Below are 17,327 nucleotides of genomic sequence, written 5' to 3'. Positions count from 1 at the left end.
AGGTGCATTTTTAAGAAGGTTCCGCCATCTTTGTATGCTTTAGTATTATGGAAGCTATTCAGTTAGCAGGAGCCCCGGACTCCTCCCCGGTCTGACGCTGCCCTGGCCTGGGTATGGAAGGTGGCTGTGCCAAGTGCCTTGAGCTGTGGTCTGCAGGGAGTGGGCCTACCAGGTGAAAGCCATGGCTTCACCCGCTTCTCACTGGGATTATGGAGTTGTTCAGCCCCCAGGAGCCCCAGCCTCCTCCCCGGTTTGATGCCACTCTGCCCTGGGATCTGTCTGTGGCTAAGCCTTCATTTGGGTCCCATCTTTACTCCACACCCGAAAGGGGTCCTCCACAATCTGCAGCCACCAGGCCCTGGGAAGGGAAGGTCACTCCAGTCCATGGCTGAGGGTGCCCCGGGTCACGCCCTTTCACATGCATGGTGCCGGAGTTTAAGAAGTTTGTGCCACCAGCTAAGCTCCACCCACTTACTTTGGGCCTGACTAGAAAGCCATTTTTTCTCAACTATTAAGGCCCAACAAAGAGTTGGCTTACACGACCCAGGGAACATACAAGTCAGAGTTAGCAGCGCCAGCCGGCCCACCAGTCATCTGGTCAGTCAGTCACATGCTGGTCATCTGGTCAGCCAGCCCAGCGACCAGATAGTTTATGCCGACCTGGTGACCAGATTGTCCAGGCGGCAGCCGACGACGAGGCCGGAGCTCAGGTGGCTCCTTCCTTGAGCCACCTATCAACTTCATGCCTCCAGGCCACTTTGCTGGTGCCCGCTACTGCAAGGGATCATGCCCCCATCTGAGCATGGGAAATGCAGGGCAGGAGGGGAAGGCCCCCGCACTGCCCATAGTGGAGGCAACCATAGGCTCACACGGACAAAAACAGAGGCAAATGTTTGGCTCAGAGAAAGACTTTCAACAGATCTCAGCAAGGTAACTACGATGCTACTCACGAATCCCTGACCCAGAATCAGGTTGTCTGCAAATGATTTAGCACCAGGCGCCCAACAGAAAGCAGCTATATGCATCATCCCAGAGGCCGGCTATCCCAGGACAACCGAGGCTTCATAATACTGCAGTATCATTACAGTTTATGGGGAATTATGATTTAGAGTCTTCAGTCATAATCCCACATGTGGTAGCTTTGTCCCACAATATGACTGAACCTGCGCGTCGACTCGTGTTGAGCAGGATTTGTACTGCAACGATGTTCTAAAACCAGCTTACCTTCCCTTTTAGTGGGTGAGCAATCCAACACTTGGTGAATTCTGCTTCACAATGATAGGAAGAGCCGACATCGAAGGATCAAAAACTAACGTTGCTATAAACACTTGGCCACCAAAAGCCAGTTACCCCTGTGGTAACATTTCTGAAACCACCTGCATGAAATCCAAAAAGTCAGGAGGATCGAGAAGTCTCGCTTTTACTGTATCTATTCATACTGAAAATTGAGTTCAAGCAAGCTTTGCCCTTCTGCTCAGTCTGAGGTTTCTGTACTCCCCAAGCTCACCTGCAATATCATTCGACAGGTGTATTGCTCTAGACAAACTCCCCACTATCCCCATACATTTTCACACCCGGCAGGCAGGGGGCACTCGCTCCCCAAGCCTCGCCAAGTTAAGTGAAAAAACAATAAGAAGGAGGCAGAGCTAGCTCGCGACCAACATGGCCGCTTGAGCCGAGTGCTCCGGTTGACCGCCGCATTATCCTACAATTATCCTGCTGCTGCCACTATCTTATACCCCCATAAAGTGCAGGCGAGTGTCTGGAGCCCCCACGCAGCCCTCCTACGGAAAGGAAGAGTGTCCTACCTGCTCCAAGAGCTGCGATCGTAGCCGGGCGTGGGCCTACTACATTCCCGGGTGCGGCGCGTGACCTGGCGCCGCCCGGGAGCCCCCTGGGTCTAGAGCCAGTGCTGGATTGAAGAGACGGCTCCACCGCGATAGCCGGTTCGGACTCCTTGGCTCTGGTTTCCTGAGTGAGGCACGGTGGGGGTGGTGCGCGCCTCGCTCCGCGCTGCCGGGTGGACCGGGGCTTGCGGGCAACGTGTGCAGTGACGGAGGTGAGGAGCGGTGGGGCCTGGAGCTAGGAGGCGGAGACCTCAGAGATCGGACTGACTGGGAGCGGCGGATTAGCCTTATTGCGACCACTGGTGCCTGTGTGGAGTGGAGGACACGTAGGGGGGTGGCCGGTGCTCTGCTGGACACCCCCCTCCCTCCTGTGCTTGAGCTGTCCCTTGGGGAGCGTGACAGACATACCCCCCGCCTGGAGCCCGGCAGAGTAAACCCCTGACTGTGTCGCCTTTGCCGGAGGTGAGGTGCAGGCCCGATGAGCTTTGGGGGCCGGGCGTTGTCTGCTGCGGGACTGGTTGGCGAACTGTTCTCTTTGGTGCAGCCCGTTTAGGGCCTGGTCGGCGTTCCAGCTGGCTGGCCTGTCCTGGGCGCTTGTCTACACGTCCTGCCCCCCACTACTTGTGGAGCCCAATGCCTTGAGCTGTTATGCTTGTTGGCCTACCTGGAGGAGTGCTGCATTGCTGGAGGTACTTGTGACTGTGCAACGGGGGATAGGGGGTTTTGCCCAGAACTGTTGCGTCGCTGCTTGAGGTGAGCTGCAGGACCTGGCCATTTTATGCAAGGATTGCAGTGCGGAGTGACCCGCGCCTTGGGTGTATGGTGGTAGTGCCTGCATCTACTGCGACCTAGCTGGTGCCCGAATCTCGCTTTGTGCCCTTCTGCTGTGATTTGCCTCGCTGCGGGCGCACTGGTGGAGTCTCCTACTTGAGGCACAGGTCACGCCACGGCGGAGTGGTGAGGCCATATTGGAACTTCTGTTGTATTGGGGTACGTTCTCTGGCCCATTGGGATCATGGGGCGCACTGACTGGACACAGCCCAAATCTTCGTTTGACCCCAGGAGATCCAAGGTGGGGGACACCGTTGCAGAAGACGGTCCGGGAGATGGGAGCCGCTCTTCGGTGGACTCGGAACAAGATATTCGCGCTCTCTTACTCAACATGGAAAAGATCCTGCAGGGCGGTATATCCTCCTTAGGCACTAAAATGGACGCTTTGACTTACTGGATGTACCGCATGGGGGAGAGATTGGATAAACATGCCGAGAGGCTTGACATGACGGAGCGACGCTTAACGGAGGCGGAGGAGGCCCAGACCACTCTCGACACAGAGCACAAGCAGTTGGGCAGGGTTCTCCAGGTGCTATAGGAGAAGACGGAGGATTTGGAGTCTCGCTCCAGGCACTGTAACCTGCGCATCACGGGCCTGCCTGAGAATACCCCCACTGGTAACATGGAGCTCTTCACTGAAAAACTGCTTAAGACACTCCTGGGCGACACTTCGTTTTCCGAAATGTTTGTGGTGGAGAGAGCTCATCGCTCACTCGGTCCTAGACCAAAGCCGGGAGCGCCCCCCAGACCTATTATTGCAAAGCTTCTCAATTACAGAGATCGGGATGTGCCCCTCCGCTTGGCCCGCGAGAAACAACCTTTGAGGTATGAAGGGTCTACCATCTCGCTATTCCCGGATTTTACGGCACGTGTCCAAGAAGCAAGGCGATTGTTTGCCCCAATGAAACGGCAGTTAAGCGATCTCGAAGTGGACTACGCGATGTTGTATCCAGCTAAATTGAGAGTGAATCGGCAGGGACGCTCGTTGATTTTTACTGACCCTAAGATACTACAAAAAGTGCTGAAGGATTGGGCGAAGGAGAGGCGTAGTTCCCCAGATAAATACCTTTTGGATGAGGCGGGGGGGGGGGGCTGGGTGCTCGATGAACAGGACTAAATGCTGTCTTCAGAGGCTGTCTGTTGGGTTTTTTCTTTCTTTATCTGGGTTGATGTGGGGCGGCGGGGAGTATGCTCATGTTGGGCCTGCTATCGGGGGATGTGTGAATTTGTATAGTTATATCCAACTCCTACAGGCCTCCCTGGAACACTTTACAGTCTTTGCTGTATATAGCGCCTGCTGAGCTCTGTACTTTTTCCTAATTGCTGCGGGACCACCTGGAGCATTTCCCATATATCGCCCGCCTTTCAGTCCCCCAGCCGTTACATGACCATGTAGGGGCCGGCTGCTGCTCCTCCGTTTTCTTGCTATGATCTGCTTTGATGATGCCCTTGGGGCTTGATCACGCTCCAGATCTCTGCTGGGCGGGGGGCTGGCTTCATTCAGTCTTGTATTTTGTTTATGCAGCTGAGTCCATGCTTTTTTGGCGGGGGAAGGGGCACACCCTTTCCCTAGTTTTTTCTTTCTCTTACATTTCTTCCCGCGAGCTACATCTGCCTCGGAGTGTGATACACCTGGGATGTGTTTTTTGGTTGGGGATTGGGTGGGGGAGTTGTTGGCAGGGGGGAGGGTTGGGTTCGCGGCCTTGTTGGGGTTGGGCAGGCATGGGTGGGCTTTGGGTGGGGCCTTCCTTATAGGAGGACTGTTAAACTCTTGCTCCTGATCCTTTATATGGGTGCTGATGTTGCACGGTGTTCATTATATGGCTTGATCCACTTTGCTTTCATTCTTGCCACGGGGGGAGGGGTTTGCTGGTTGGGGGGCTATTGATGCTGTTCACAGTTATATCTTCTTGTGGTACATTTTCTTCATTTGGCGTGAGTATGGAGTACAGCACACGACAGACTCGCAATGCTAAAACCTTTCCACGACTAACATGCCTACAACTGATTCTACTGGCACTCCTGACTCCCTGGTACTGCTGACTTGGAATGTCTGGGGTCTCAATGACTATCATAAGGTCCGCAAAATCCTTCAATACCTCCACAGACATAGGGTGGACATAGCCCTCATACAGGAGGCACACTTTCCCCTGGACAGCCCCATACTACGCACTAAGGGACTAGTGGGTAACATACAGGCTTCGGGCTTGTCGACACACGCTAGGGGGGTTATGACTTGGGTCAATCCACAATCGCTTATAACTTTAACCCCCCGGGCTACGAACCGAGACGGCAGGTACACACTTTCTAGAAGCCACGGGAAGGGACTGGATATAGTTCTCCTAAACATATATGGCCCTAACTATGATTGCCCGGATTTCTATAATAACCTAGCGACGATTGCCCTACCCTATTCCCAGGGGGGATATTCTGTGGGGCGGGGATTTCAACTTTAAAAGACAACCCACTATCGACAGATCAAATGGTCCGGTCAGGCGTCCGTCGGCAGCCGCGGGTGTAGTTGAATCTACACTGGTGCAATACGATATGGTGGACGTATGGTGATACTGGTATCCTCTACAAGGTGGCTATACACACTATTCAGCACAATATAACATACACACTAGGATTGATTATTGGCTTGCCTCTCAACACTTATCTCAGCAGATCAGGGCTTGCACGATTCTACCACGTACCTATTCTGACCATTCCCCGGTGCTAATTTCCCTGGTTTCCCCCAAAACTCGTATTCCCCCGTTTGCATGGCGTTTATCACCATATTCTCTCCTCGATAGCGTCTTTAGGGAGGAGCTGGCCCAATTGATTGAAACATTTTTCGAGACTAATGTGGGATCGGTTGACTCCTTTCAGACTGTCTGGGAGGCCTTTAAGGCATATATCAGGGGGGTCACCATTTCAAAGCACTCTGGGGTGCTTAAAACTATCCGCGCTCGATTGGTGACACTAGAGCGTAGGCTAAAGGATCTAGAGGCTGCGCGGGAGGTTGACCAGCACTCTACCGCAGACGACGAGCTTGCAAGCTACGTGATTATCATGAAGAAGCAGACGCAGAACACAAGCATCTTGGGAAGTACGCAACTGCCAGGATGTATGGTGAGGGGGAAAGACCAGAGAGGGTACTTGCGCAAATTATCAAACAGCGTAAGGACAGACCAGCTATCCCGAAGATGTACGCTGAGCAGGGAGGCCCTCCACTTTCGGAGACCCAGGTGGTTGAGAAGTTTAGGGACTACTATGCGGCCCTTTACTCCTCGAGAGGGTCGGTCCCAGGGGACCGTATCCTGGATTATTTGACCCATATAGAGCTTCCATGGTTGACCAACCTGCATCGCCAATTTCAAATGCGGCCGATTGAGAGGGAGGAGATTGCTTTGGCCCTTTCGGGGATGAAGGCGGGGAGTGCCCCTGGCAGTGATTGACTAACGGTGGCCTTTTACAAGGCGTTCCAGGACCTTCTAATGCCGCACCTAATGACATTGTTTGAAGATATCTGTACCTCAGGTATCATGCCGCCAACTATGCGGGAGGCTGTTTTGGTTGCCATACTTAAGCCGGGGAAGCCTACGGATGACTGTGCGTCTTATAGGCCGTTATCTCTTATGACCGTCGATACGAAGATTTTCGCGAAGATACTCACCAACCGTCTTAGCCCCCTAGTCACCACTCTGGGCGCCCCGGGGCAGGCTTGGTCCCTACCCGTAATTTGACCTACAATTTACGAACTGTATTTGCTGCTATGCAACACACACGCCCGAGGTTCCTGCAATAGCAGTCTTTATGGACATGGAGAAGGCCTTCGATTCTGTCGAGTGGCCATTCATGAAACATGTTCTTCATGCATGGGTGTCGGAGCGGTATTCCTGCAACTCCTGGCAACGTTGTATCAACAGCCTTTGGCCCGGATCCGCATTGGTTCTCTAGTCACTGATCCGATACGCATACACAGAGGCACACAACAAGGGTGTCCCCTATCCTCTATGCTCTAACGGCCGAACCTCTGGCTTGCGCCCTCCGCGAATATCATGGGCACAGGGGCATCCGCTTCCCTAACTACCGACTCATCGTGTCCACGTATGCGGATGACACCCTGCTCTACATCAGGGATCCGGAGACCAACCTTTCTCCTGTCCTGCGTGAATTGATGCTTTTTGGTTCGCTTTCGGGAGTTAAGGTTAACTGGGGCAAGTCTATTATGTTCCCCCTAACACCCACAACTACCCGCTTTGAGCCAGAATATCCGCTTATTTGGACAACTGACTCAGTGCGCTATCTGGGCATCCACTTACACACTGATTCGGACATGGTATTGAGGGGAAATTATGGGGCCGCCATTTCAAAATTTGATGTCGACGTTTGGACTCGCCTCCCGCTGTCGCTATTAGGTAGGATATCTTTGATGAAAATGGTCGTGCTGCCGCGCTTCCTCTTTCTCTTTACAAATATTCCTTTGGTCCTTTCTAAAAAAAAAATCCAGCAATTGCAGTCATTGACAGTCCACCTGGCTTGGGCAGGCAAGCAGCCCAGGGTGGCCTGGAAAATATTGACCCTTCCATATGCGATGGGTGGTCTGGGCGCTCCGGATCTTAAGCTTTATTATAGGGTAGCTCAAGGCTCCCATGCATACCACTGGATACACGGCCCTGCTGATGCACCGCATGTGCGGATTGAAACCATAGTGGCATACCCTAGGCCGCTCCCATCTCTTCTCTTTTATCCCCAAGATAGACGTACGGGTATATTGGATTCTTTGACTTCAGTCACCCATGCATGGCACAGTATGCTTAGTTTGCTCGCCTATAACCTATTGTATTCTCCTTTGGCACGCCTTGATTGGTGCTATTGGTTGACACCGCTCAGGGACAGAGGAGTTACTACGGCTCTTGGGTCACTGCACCATAGGGGACCTTTGAGGACGGTGTCGCACGATCTGTTGAGGACATCGTACGGGGAGCAGGGTCGCCCTCGCCTCTGGCGCAGTTTCAGTTACATAGAACGAGACATGCTCTCAGGGCACTCCACGGTGATAACATGGCAGAACCCCCTGAGGTGACGCCTTTGTCAGTGGTTGTCGGGACGGCTTCACCAGCTAGACTGGTGTCTAGACCCTATCACACGACATTAGCCGCTAGGGATGGCACATACACTAAACCGCGCCTGGCTTGGCAGCAAGACCTGCAAACAGATCTGACGGACGATATATGGTGATACTGTTGTATGAGCACCAAGAGAGTATCTCTTAATGGCCGCCATCGACTGATCCACTTTAAATATATAAACAGGGTTTATTACTCTCCGAAGCGGCTCCACCATTATGGTCTCCGCGAGAGCCCCAAGTGCGATCGGTGCGGCACGCTTGTGGCTGATTTTTTCCATGTTGCGTGATCCTGCCCAGGGATTGCTCGATTCTGGGAGGAAGTCTTTCGCGAAATAAGTCGCGTGTCTGGATTGGAGCTGGCACTGGACCCGCTCTTAGCTATTCTGGGCTACTCGAAACCACTTCCAAAATCACATAGACGGCTGGTCGATATGGCCTTTTTGCTTGCTAAACGCTGTATTGCCATCTGTTGGATGCAGAGCCCAACTCCCACATTGACACAATGGTCGAGGGATATGTTGTACTGCTGCACTCAGACAAAAAATGACACTGAGCTACTTTCCCCACGCAACAGACCTAAAAACTTTTGGTCCTTATACATTACCAGCAGACACACTTTGGACTCACGGGACGGTCGGGACACATCCCCCCGGACAGAAAATGCCCCGACTGACAGAGACCCTGATGTGTAGATTTACCTATATATGACCCTGGATTGTGATCTTCTTGGTGTTTTTTCCCCTGTGATGAGGGTTCTCAGACCCGTAGACCGACAGTGTCCTGGGTGTGCGCCGCTGGTGTTCCGGCGCGGTCAGTCGTCATAGCCTTACGCCTACAGATAATATTGTTGTCATGATGCCTGGATGTCGTATTGCTGTATTTGGAATATTTGTGCATAACTGTACTGCCATATGTGTGCCGCTGTTTCTTTTTTGATTGTTACATCGAAAATTACCAATAAACATATTTAAAAAAACAAAACAATAAGAGTAGAGTAGTGGTTTTTCCCCTGCGGCCCAAAGGCCTCCCACTTAAACTTTCATGTCTCTTCACAGAATCAGGCTAAAGTCAAGTTCAATGTGCCTTTTTCCCCACTGGTTCTGCCAAACCAGTTCCCTGGGGTGTTGTTACGCTAGATATTAGGTAGGGACAGTGGGAATCTCATTCATCCATTGATGTGCATCACAAATTAGATGATGAGGCATTTGGCTATTCCTGTACCACCACGCAGAGGCAAATTATGAGTTACTGTTGCTGCCCATCAGTGTCAAATAGGTCTTGCTTCCAACAACACAACATTTGTTCAGGAGAATATCTACACTTAAAGCTGTCCTCAAAGGAACTGGAATCACAGACAGAATAGAGATGGTACACCCTCCAGAACTACTCTAACAATATAAAATTGACATGAATTGTCCTGAGAAAATTGAGTATGATTAGTATGGCAATAATATTCATTATGTGATGCACAGATTATGTGTAAGCAATTACTAGAAATCTACGCTTAATTCAAACACACATCAATTATCATTATGTACACAAGTATATCAAGATTCACACACACAACTATTATAATACTAATGCTAGTGAATAAACATTTTTTAATTCTAAAACTATGGTTCAATTCTAAACATTTTAACTGTGATAAATTTTAAACTCTAAATGTGTCAATTATGACAAGCAAATGTCAAACAGATGAATATTCTTAAAACATTATGCTAATAGAGATGAAATATGTGTAGAGAAAGACAGTGTATATTTAACTGTTAAGTACAACAGTTAATCGTCCATGAATACTTTCCACATTTTAACCCCTTCGGGGCGGATGACGAGCTCAGCTCGTCATGAGCGTAACGTGCCCTACGTGGATGACGAGCTGAGCTCGTCACGTAACGCGGTAAATTAAAAAACGCGGCGCCCAGCGGGAAAACCGCTAGCGCGCATGCGGTTAAGAGTCGCCAATAAAGTAGTTAGACACACATTTTTCTTAAATGGGAAAGACATTTGAAGTCCAAGATCAGCCAGAGCAACATCATTCTCTGGCTGGCTGCCATGTGAGAGAGGGAGGGACACCCTCTCACATGGCGAGGCTCTCTCACATGGCGAGAGCAGTAACAAACCCCTCCCCCCCAGCGCCTTGAGACCCTTCCGGGTGAGTAGCGCGCTATACAAATATCCATGATTGAGGGCCACGGCAGCACTCTCCCAGATCGGAGACAAAATCCTGCAGGGGCCACCATGGATCTAGCACCTGAAGGCAGGCAGGGGACCTTTGCCTGCTACATCCGCAGCAATGGCCACTTAAATTGATGCAGGGGGCAGCCGTGGGACATCACAGACAGCCATGCTCAGATCACAGCCAGGCACCATCAACCTCACCAAGGCGTTTTTCAGCAAGGCGCACTGGCTGCATACCTCTGCAGTGGGACTGGGGTGGGGAGGCCCACCGAGATGGGAGATCGGGGTCTGACCTTGGGAGGACGAAGAGAGCAGAACTTCCTACCGCAGCTCTTACTGCACCCTGGAAGAGGCCCATGTTTGACATTCAAGTGACTGTCAGACAGGTGTAGTTCGGGAGGAACCCTGGGCGACAAGGTGCATTTGAAGTTTTGATGATCAATGGGTCCTGCAATTCATACTAATCCTTGCAGCTCGCTGCATTCTTCATCACTGCACAAGTTGAGTGAACCACCATCAACTTTTACAACATTCACCCACCTGCGGGTGCAGGAGAGGCGGGAGGAAGTTAACACCAGCCATCCACAGCCCACACTTTGAGACAGCCAAGCGTCCAGTCACGCTTCCTCTCTGGAAGTTGACAATTTAAAAAGTGTTTCTAGGTGCTCCATGCTTTCTAGGTGCTCTCGCATCATGCCACTTCCAGAGGGCACGTGGCGTCACCCACCATAGATCCTCACATGGCAGTCAGGTCCCCCCCAGGTAGAGGAGCTCGCCCAGTGCCCAGTCATCATCCTAGCACCCAGGAACCAAGGACCGCTCTACCGACCATGATTCACAAGGGACGAGTCGGACCCTGTGCCTTGTGTTCCATCTGTGAGACGCCCGAGGGCTCAGGCTGTCACTTTCAGTTGCATATTCTGCTCCAGTGTTAATGATCTTTTCACCAGTTCACCAATGGAAACCTTGTTACGACTTTTATTTCCCACTATTTTTACTTCCAAACGTTAGTAGCGATGAATGGTGTGTACAAAGGCAGGGACTTATTCATTGCTAGCTTATGACCGGCACTTACTAGTAATTCCTCCTTTATTGGAAATAATTGCAATCCCTACCATGAAAGGGGTGTAGCAGGTTACCTGCACCTGTCAGCAAAGGGTAAAGGCACTCTGATCTATTCAGTGTAACACATGTGCAGCCCTGGACTTCTAAGGGCACGATAGGCTTTTTATTTTTTGATGTCATATGGCTGAACACCACTTGCCCCTCAAAGAAGTTGAATGTCAATCACTGGGGATCACATAGCATGGAGGAATCTCATTCATTATTAGAATTAACCAAACAAATCGCTCCACCACCACCCACAAAATTGAGAAAGCGCTATCAATCTGTCAATCCTTTCTGGTATCTGATCCTCTTCAAACCTCCGACTATCATTCTTTATTATTAAAATCTTTCGTGGGAAATGCTTTTGCTTTGGTTCGTCTTGTACTGGTCAAAGAATTTCACCTCTAACGGCACAATGTGAACGCCCCCCAGCTATCTCTCCTAATCATAGTATCAGTTCTGAAAATCAACAAAGTAGAACAAGAGTCCTATTCCTTTACACCCAGTTGAAGTATTCAGGTGACCGGCTGCTTTGACCACTCTAATTTTTTCAAAGCCCCCCAGGACACTCAGTCTAGAGCATCAAGGGGGCACCAAGAGGCAAGGGCAGGGGACAGGCGGTAGCTTGCCTCACAGCGGACCACCAGCTCAATCTCAAGATCCAACTTGTGACTGCAGCAACTTTAATATATGCTATAGGAGCCAGAAATACTGACACTGCTGGCACTAGACTTATACCCCCAATGGATCCACGTTAAAGAATGTAAAGTGTACTCATTCCAAGCACATGGTCTCAAAAGACCTGTATTGTTATTTTCATCCCTACCTTCTCGAGTCAGGAGTGGGTAATTTGCATGCTTCCTGCCTTCTTTGGATGTGGTAACCATTTCTCAGACTTCCTCGCTGGAATTGAACCCTGATTCCCATTTAACCATGGTCGCCATGGTAGGCACAGAAAGAACTATCTAAGTTGATAGGGCAGACATATGCATGTATTGCAGCTGTTGGTGGGGTATGCGTTCAGCCCGAGATTAACTAGTCACTAAAGAAGCCAGGCAAGTCCAAACTGGCCTTGGGCTGAAAAATGCACGCACCGGGGGAGGTCAGTGCTCATCGGCATGTATTAGTTCTAGAATTACCACTGTTATCAAAGTAACAGATGGAGTGATCAAAGATACCATGACTGATTTAATGAGCCATTCGCAATTTTTTTGTACCAGAGGTTTACGCTTACACATGCATGGTCTAAACTTTGAGTGAAGCATATTCTACTAGCATGATCAACCATATAACCTCGCCTGCTGGATGGGAGAAGGAACCGCATGACTGTCCCGGACCGATATTTACACCCATCAGGAGCCTGCACCCCTGAGGTACCGGCTGTAGGGAGCCCATGCTTGCCTGCTTGGGGTTGGGGGACAGAGCAGTCACACAGGCACCAGCAGGCCCAGTCTGCACTATGACAACTGAAGGGAGAAGTGGGCCAAGTCACAGCCTGAGCAAGATACAGGGGTTCTGTGTCCTGGGCAGCTGGGGCTAACCCACAGAATGGGCATTTTAAGCTACTGTGGAAATGCACTGGGTGAAGAAGGTCAACAGATAGAAGCGCGGAGCCCAGACCTCTATGCAGCATCCGGTACTAGCGCTGCCCGACCACATCCACTCTGGTCAGACCACTTCACAGGCTGCCACGGTGCTTGACCTCCGAGCAGAGCTGTTTCTCCTGCTGTGGGTCCTGCTACTTTATATACTAATTTGTAATACTAATAAATTTCACGGACTGGAAACATTTACCGGCTGTCGTCCTCTCCCTTCGCTACAGACTGCTTGACCATTCATTATTTTCATACACCTTATGTTCCCTTTTTATGATGATGTGTATTTCCGTTGTTCCTGTTTTTTTTTCCAATTATTTCCTTTTGGAGGGGAGATGTGTGGTATCTTGACTTGTTGCCATGCATCCTCTCCTTGGTAAACAATTCCCTGCTGCTCAGAGTGTGAGTGTGTTGTCATAGAATGTTTATGTATGCTTTGAGAGAGAGTGGGCCGAGCAGCAAGAAGCTGCTCCTCGTAGGGCTATGCATTTACCACCTTATTTACCTGTAACCTGAACCTAATCTTTACAATATATTTTCCTATTTTGTACATTACTGGTTACGTGACTATCTGCCTGCGAGTGCATATCTTCCATATTACACTTAGCTCGGATTGTGGGTCTGGTAACTTCTTCTATTCCAGCTATTTTTCTAGCGCCCGCTACATTACAGAGCCCTGCAGAGGTTAAAAATACACTATCTCCAAAAAGGTTTTACTTGCGAATGTCATGTTCAACTTTCTCCAAGATGAGCTCAAATGGTGGCTTCTTCACATGGAAGCATGGAACGACAGGGCTATCTTTGGGGCCGTTCCGGATCTCGTCATTGAATCTAAGGCCAGCCATTGGGGCTGAGGAGCAAAGTGTGGGGAGTTTATATCGGAATTCACTGGTCATCAGAAGGGCTTGGCTTACACATAAACTGCCAGGTATTGCTGGCGGGAACCTTTGCAATAAAATCCCTCTCTCCCAAAAAGAGCAACTGCTGTATCCTCCTTTGGATGGGACAATGTGTCAGCAGTTCGTTACATCAACAGACTGGGGGCCCTGGCGGAATATATTCCAGGCAAAGACAACATTGTGCGGATTGGAACTTCAGGTTTCTGGTGGATGACAGTGACAGGCAACTCCATCCTCAAATACTTCAGTTGACCCTTTGTCAGGTGGAACCTTTTGTGTCCTGATTGAATTGTCAGTTGAAGGACTTTTACAGCTGGAGGGTGAATATGGCAGCCCTCACCACAAATGAGTTTCTTCAGCTCTGGGCTCTCATATGAACTACATATTTCCGCCTTTTGCCATGATTCCTATAATCTCGGCCCAAGTTCGACGCCAGTTTGCAACGTTGATCCTGGTGACGCCAGTCTGGAAGACTTAGCCTTGGCTTCCTTCGCGAATTCCTATAGCACTTTTTCTTCTTCTTCTTATCTTCCAGACCCTTCTGTCAGATCCAGTGGGCTTGCCGCACACTCTTCTCCTTCAAGGCCAATTGGTTCTCATGGCATGAAAAATATCAAGAGACATGGCCAAGTCGAAGGCATTTCATTGGCAGGTGCCGATTTTATATGACAGGCTTGGGCTCCATCCACCCACAAGCGATATTCTTCCACTTGGAAAAAGTGGGTGGGTTGGTGCCTTTAATAGGAAGTGGATCCTGTGGGCTCAGAGCTGAAAGATGTCCACAATTTCCTCTCTAAGTGTGCTGATTCAGGGTTATGTTACAGGTCAGTAAACAATTTCATATCATCTTTGTCAGCAGGTCACAACCATATTGATGGCAAACGTGGGTATGCACCTTGCTGTATGTAAATTGCTTAAGGGCATTAAGGTTGCTAACTCTCCAAAACAGAGGTATGCTCAGTTATGGGATGTGAATTGTGTTCTGTCCCTCTTGATTCTTGGTAAAAAAAAATGCAGGTTTTTCAATGAAACACATCTCTGCTAAATTGACTATGCTTCTTTGCTTGGTTTCTGATCGAATGGTGTCCAATGTAAAGACACTTGACCTAGCAGGTAGGTTGTTCTCTCCTCAAGGTGTTTCCTTTGGCATTTCGAGACAAGCAAAGACCATGTCTTTGTCTATTGTTTACCCAGCATTTCCACATAATGAAAATGTATGTGCTGTTAAATGTGTGAAATGTATGAAGAACGCATGTTACTTAGTCTGGCAGATCCACTTGGACCTCTGCTTTTGGCACTTCAAAAACCTTTTAAACCGGTATCAGCCGTGTCTCTGGCTCGTCGGGTCCATTGGGTTGTAGATGTAGCTGGCATGCATGTTTCTGTTAATATGGCTCATTCAGCTCGGGGGGGGCAAGGGGGGTGGGCTAGGGCCTCTAAAGCTTTTGTGCTGAGGTTCTAGGTTCAAAGATATCTTATGTGCAACAGATTGGTCCCCTGTTCCTGTATTTAAAGCATTTTACTATAAACCTATTGTACATGCTACTTCTGTTGTGGTAAGTCAGCTTTGAACCAGCATGATTGGAGCCTCTGGTCGCGCCATAGAATAGAACATTTTTTGGCATATGCAATAGGAATTTTATATTCTATTGCTGTTAGACCAGTCAGCCCTAGGGTGGTCTTACCCCGTTTTTTTTGCCCTTTTGCCTTTTTTTTCCACCATCTTTTTGTTGGACCTAGGTCTCTGGGCGCATTACCACTGCCAAACAGTGCTGAGGTGCAGATTCTCTCTCCCAACAACATGGCTGCCACGGGCCCCTGCCACTGCGGAGTGGCCTTTGTAGACACGCACTAGTATTCAGGAGCAGGCTGGGATATCATGATAGAGTAACACTGCCATCCCGCCTTTTTGTTCCATAGCCTAGAATGTGGAAGCTCATGGAACCTTCCAGCCCTGGGAGGGGTTAAGCTTTGCCGCCTTTAGAGGAGGGTCACCTGACTTAGGGGCATAAGGGGAAAATGGGAAACCTGCCTGGCAGTTGGGGCACCACTGGACCTGGGGGAACCTCTGCAGGAGTTTAGGCAGTTGGGCCTAGGGGGGGAACCTACACTACTGGGACTGACTGGGCCTAGGCACTGCTTTTCCAAGTTAGATGAGGCACTCTGCCAGACTACAGATCTAGCCCAGCGAGGGGGAACCCAGGGAACCACCTCCAGTGTGCCAAGCGGAACCATTCTGCCTCTGAAGCCACCAACTCAACCCCCCTTCTTTCCCCCCGCCAAGAAAAGACTCAAGAACCTACCATCCATCCCCCCGAGAGAGGCGCTGTGCCCATCTAGCGCTGCACTGAAGTACTGGACTGCCTTCTGAGAGCACTGCTGGGGGATCAACCAGGTAACCAGCTCTGCACCATCTAAGCGCTGTGCCCCCTGTGCTGTGCTTTTAAAGCGCTGTATTCCCCCCCAAGCGCTGGACTGTTAGAGACTGCCTCCGCTTACTAGCGCTGTGCGTACTAGGCGCTTGATTGTAAAGACTGGGCCCGCTTGATAGCGCCATGGCCTCCAAGCACTACAGTGCTGGATTCAGTCACCCGCTGCCGTGCTGACCCCCGAAATCGCACCTGCTGCTAAGCGCCATGACCATAGAAGCGCTAGCTGGCCATCACCGCCACCACCCGGTACCTGTGTTTAAGCGCTGTGACCCGGGAAGCGCTGGGGGTGAGAAGAAGCGCTACACCGCATCAATCACCGCCGCGGCCCGGACTGGTCCGCTCCGCTGTTGGGCGCTGCTGCAGGGTGCACCTGGGGGCCTGTGAATCACCTCCACGGCCCGGGCACCTGCTGCCATGATTTTCTTCCATCGCCGGAGTTCACCGCTGCGGCCCCCGAAGCCTGGGGAGGGCCTCCACGGTATTGCACAAGGCTTAGCTGGGCCGCTAAGGTAACAACCCCCGGGGCAGGGCGAGAGACTCTGAAGGCGGCGGGCTGCAGAGGAGCCTGTGGACAGAGTGAGGCAGCCCTGCGTCCGCCCTTCCCCTCCTGAGACTGCCGCTGGGCCCTGTTGGCCCCGATTAACCTGCCAAGACCCAGGGTGAGGAGGAAAGGGGGCTGAGGGCCCCGGAACTAGACACCAGACTCCCCCCATGGTTAGTTACTGTGCCCAAATTAACCCCTTGCTAGGGGGATGTTCTTTTAACCTGCCCTTAAGCCTGAAACCCTGTTTAGGTTGCTTGTACACCACTTAGGCCCCTGTGGAGCTGCTTTAAAGAACCCCTTTCACAAGAAATGTTTTATAATTAAACTAGTCCTATGAAATGTTGTCTGTCATGAACCTGCTTATGAGAAATGTTATTACTTAGCCTGCCCCTAAATAATAGTGAGGTATTTACAGAACTATTTGCCTGATGTTTGAGAAATGTTCAATACCCGAGTTGATGCCTAGTATCTGACAGTGAGTTACTTACCTGCATTGAAGAAGTCTAGATAAAAGAGTCTTGTTTGAAACTATTATCTGGTGTGGTGTCATTTTATTGCGTGTGCCTCCCTGTCTCAGTGTGAGCGTGTGCTGCACTTCTGCTTTACACATTGCCTTCGGGTGCCTACCTGTCTCGCGCCAAGCTACCGTGGTCGGATTGGTGACCCCAGTTCTAACAATCGCGGACACCGAGGCGAGGATTATGCCACCCGTTGGAACAGGTAAGTTGTTGTGAAAACGATTGATGATGATGATATAGTGTATCATGATCTTTATATG

At 50.4% G+C, this 17,327-nt stretch overlaps 1 protein-coding gene and 2 pseudogenes across 2 annotated transcripts in view; all 3 read right to left on the bottom strand.

Moving 5' to 3' along the window:
* ASAP1 (ArfGAP with SH3 domain, ankyrin repeat and PH domain 1) overlaps positions 1–17,327 on the bottom strand; it is a 2,040,747-nt gene that overhangs the window by 1,824,892 nt on the left and 198,528 nt on the right. The window lies entirely within an intron of this gene.
* Positions 10,345–10,497, bottom strand: LOC144829825 (5.8S ribosomal RNA; annotated as a pseudogene).
* Positions 10,905–12,370, bottom strand: LOC144830020 (18S ribosomal RNA; annotated as a pseudogene).

The sequence above is a fragment of the Lissotriton helveticus genome, chromosome 4_1, assembly GCF_964261635.1.
Source record: "Lissotriton helveticus chromosome 4_1, aLisHel1.1, whole genome shotgun sequence".
Classification (NCBI taxonomy): Eukaryota; Metazoa; Chordata; class Amphibia; order Caudata; family Salamandridae; genus Lissotriton; species Lissotriton helveticus.
This window is presented reverse-complemented; position numbering and strand designations above follow the sequence as displayed.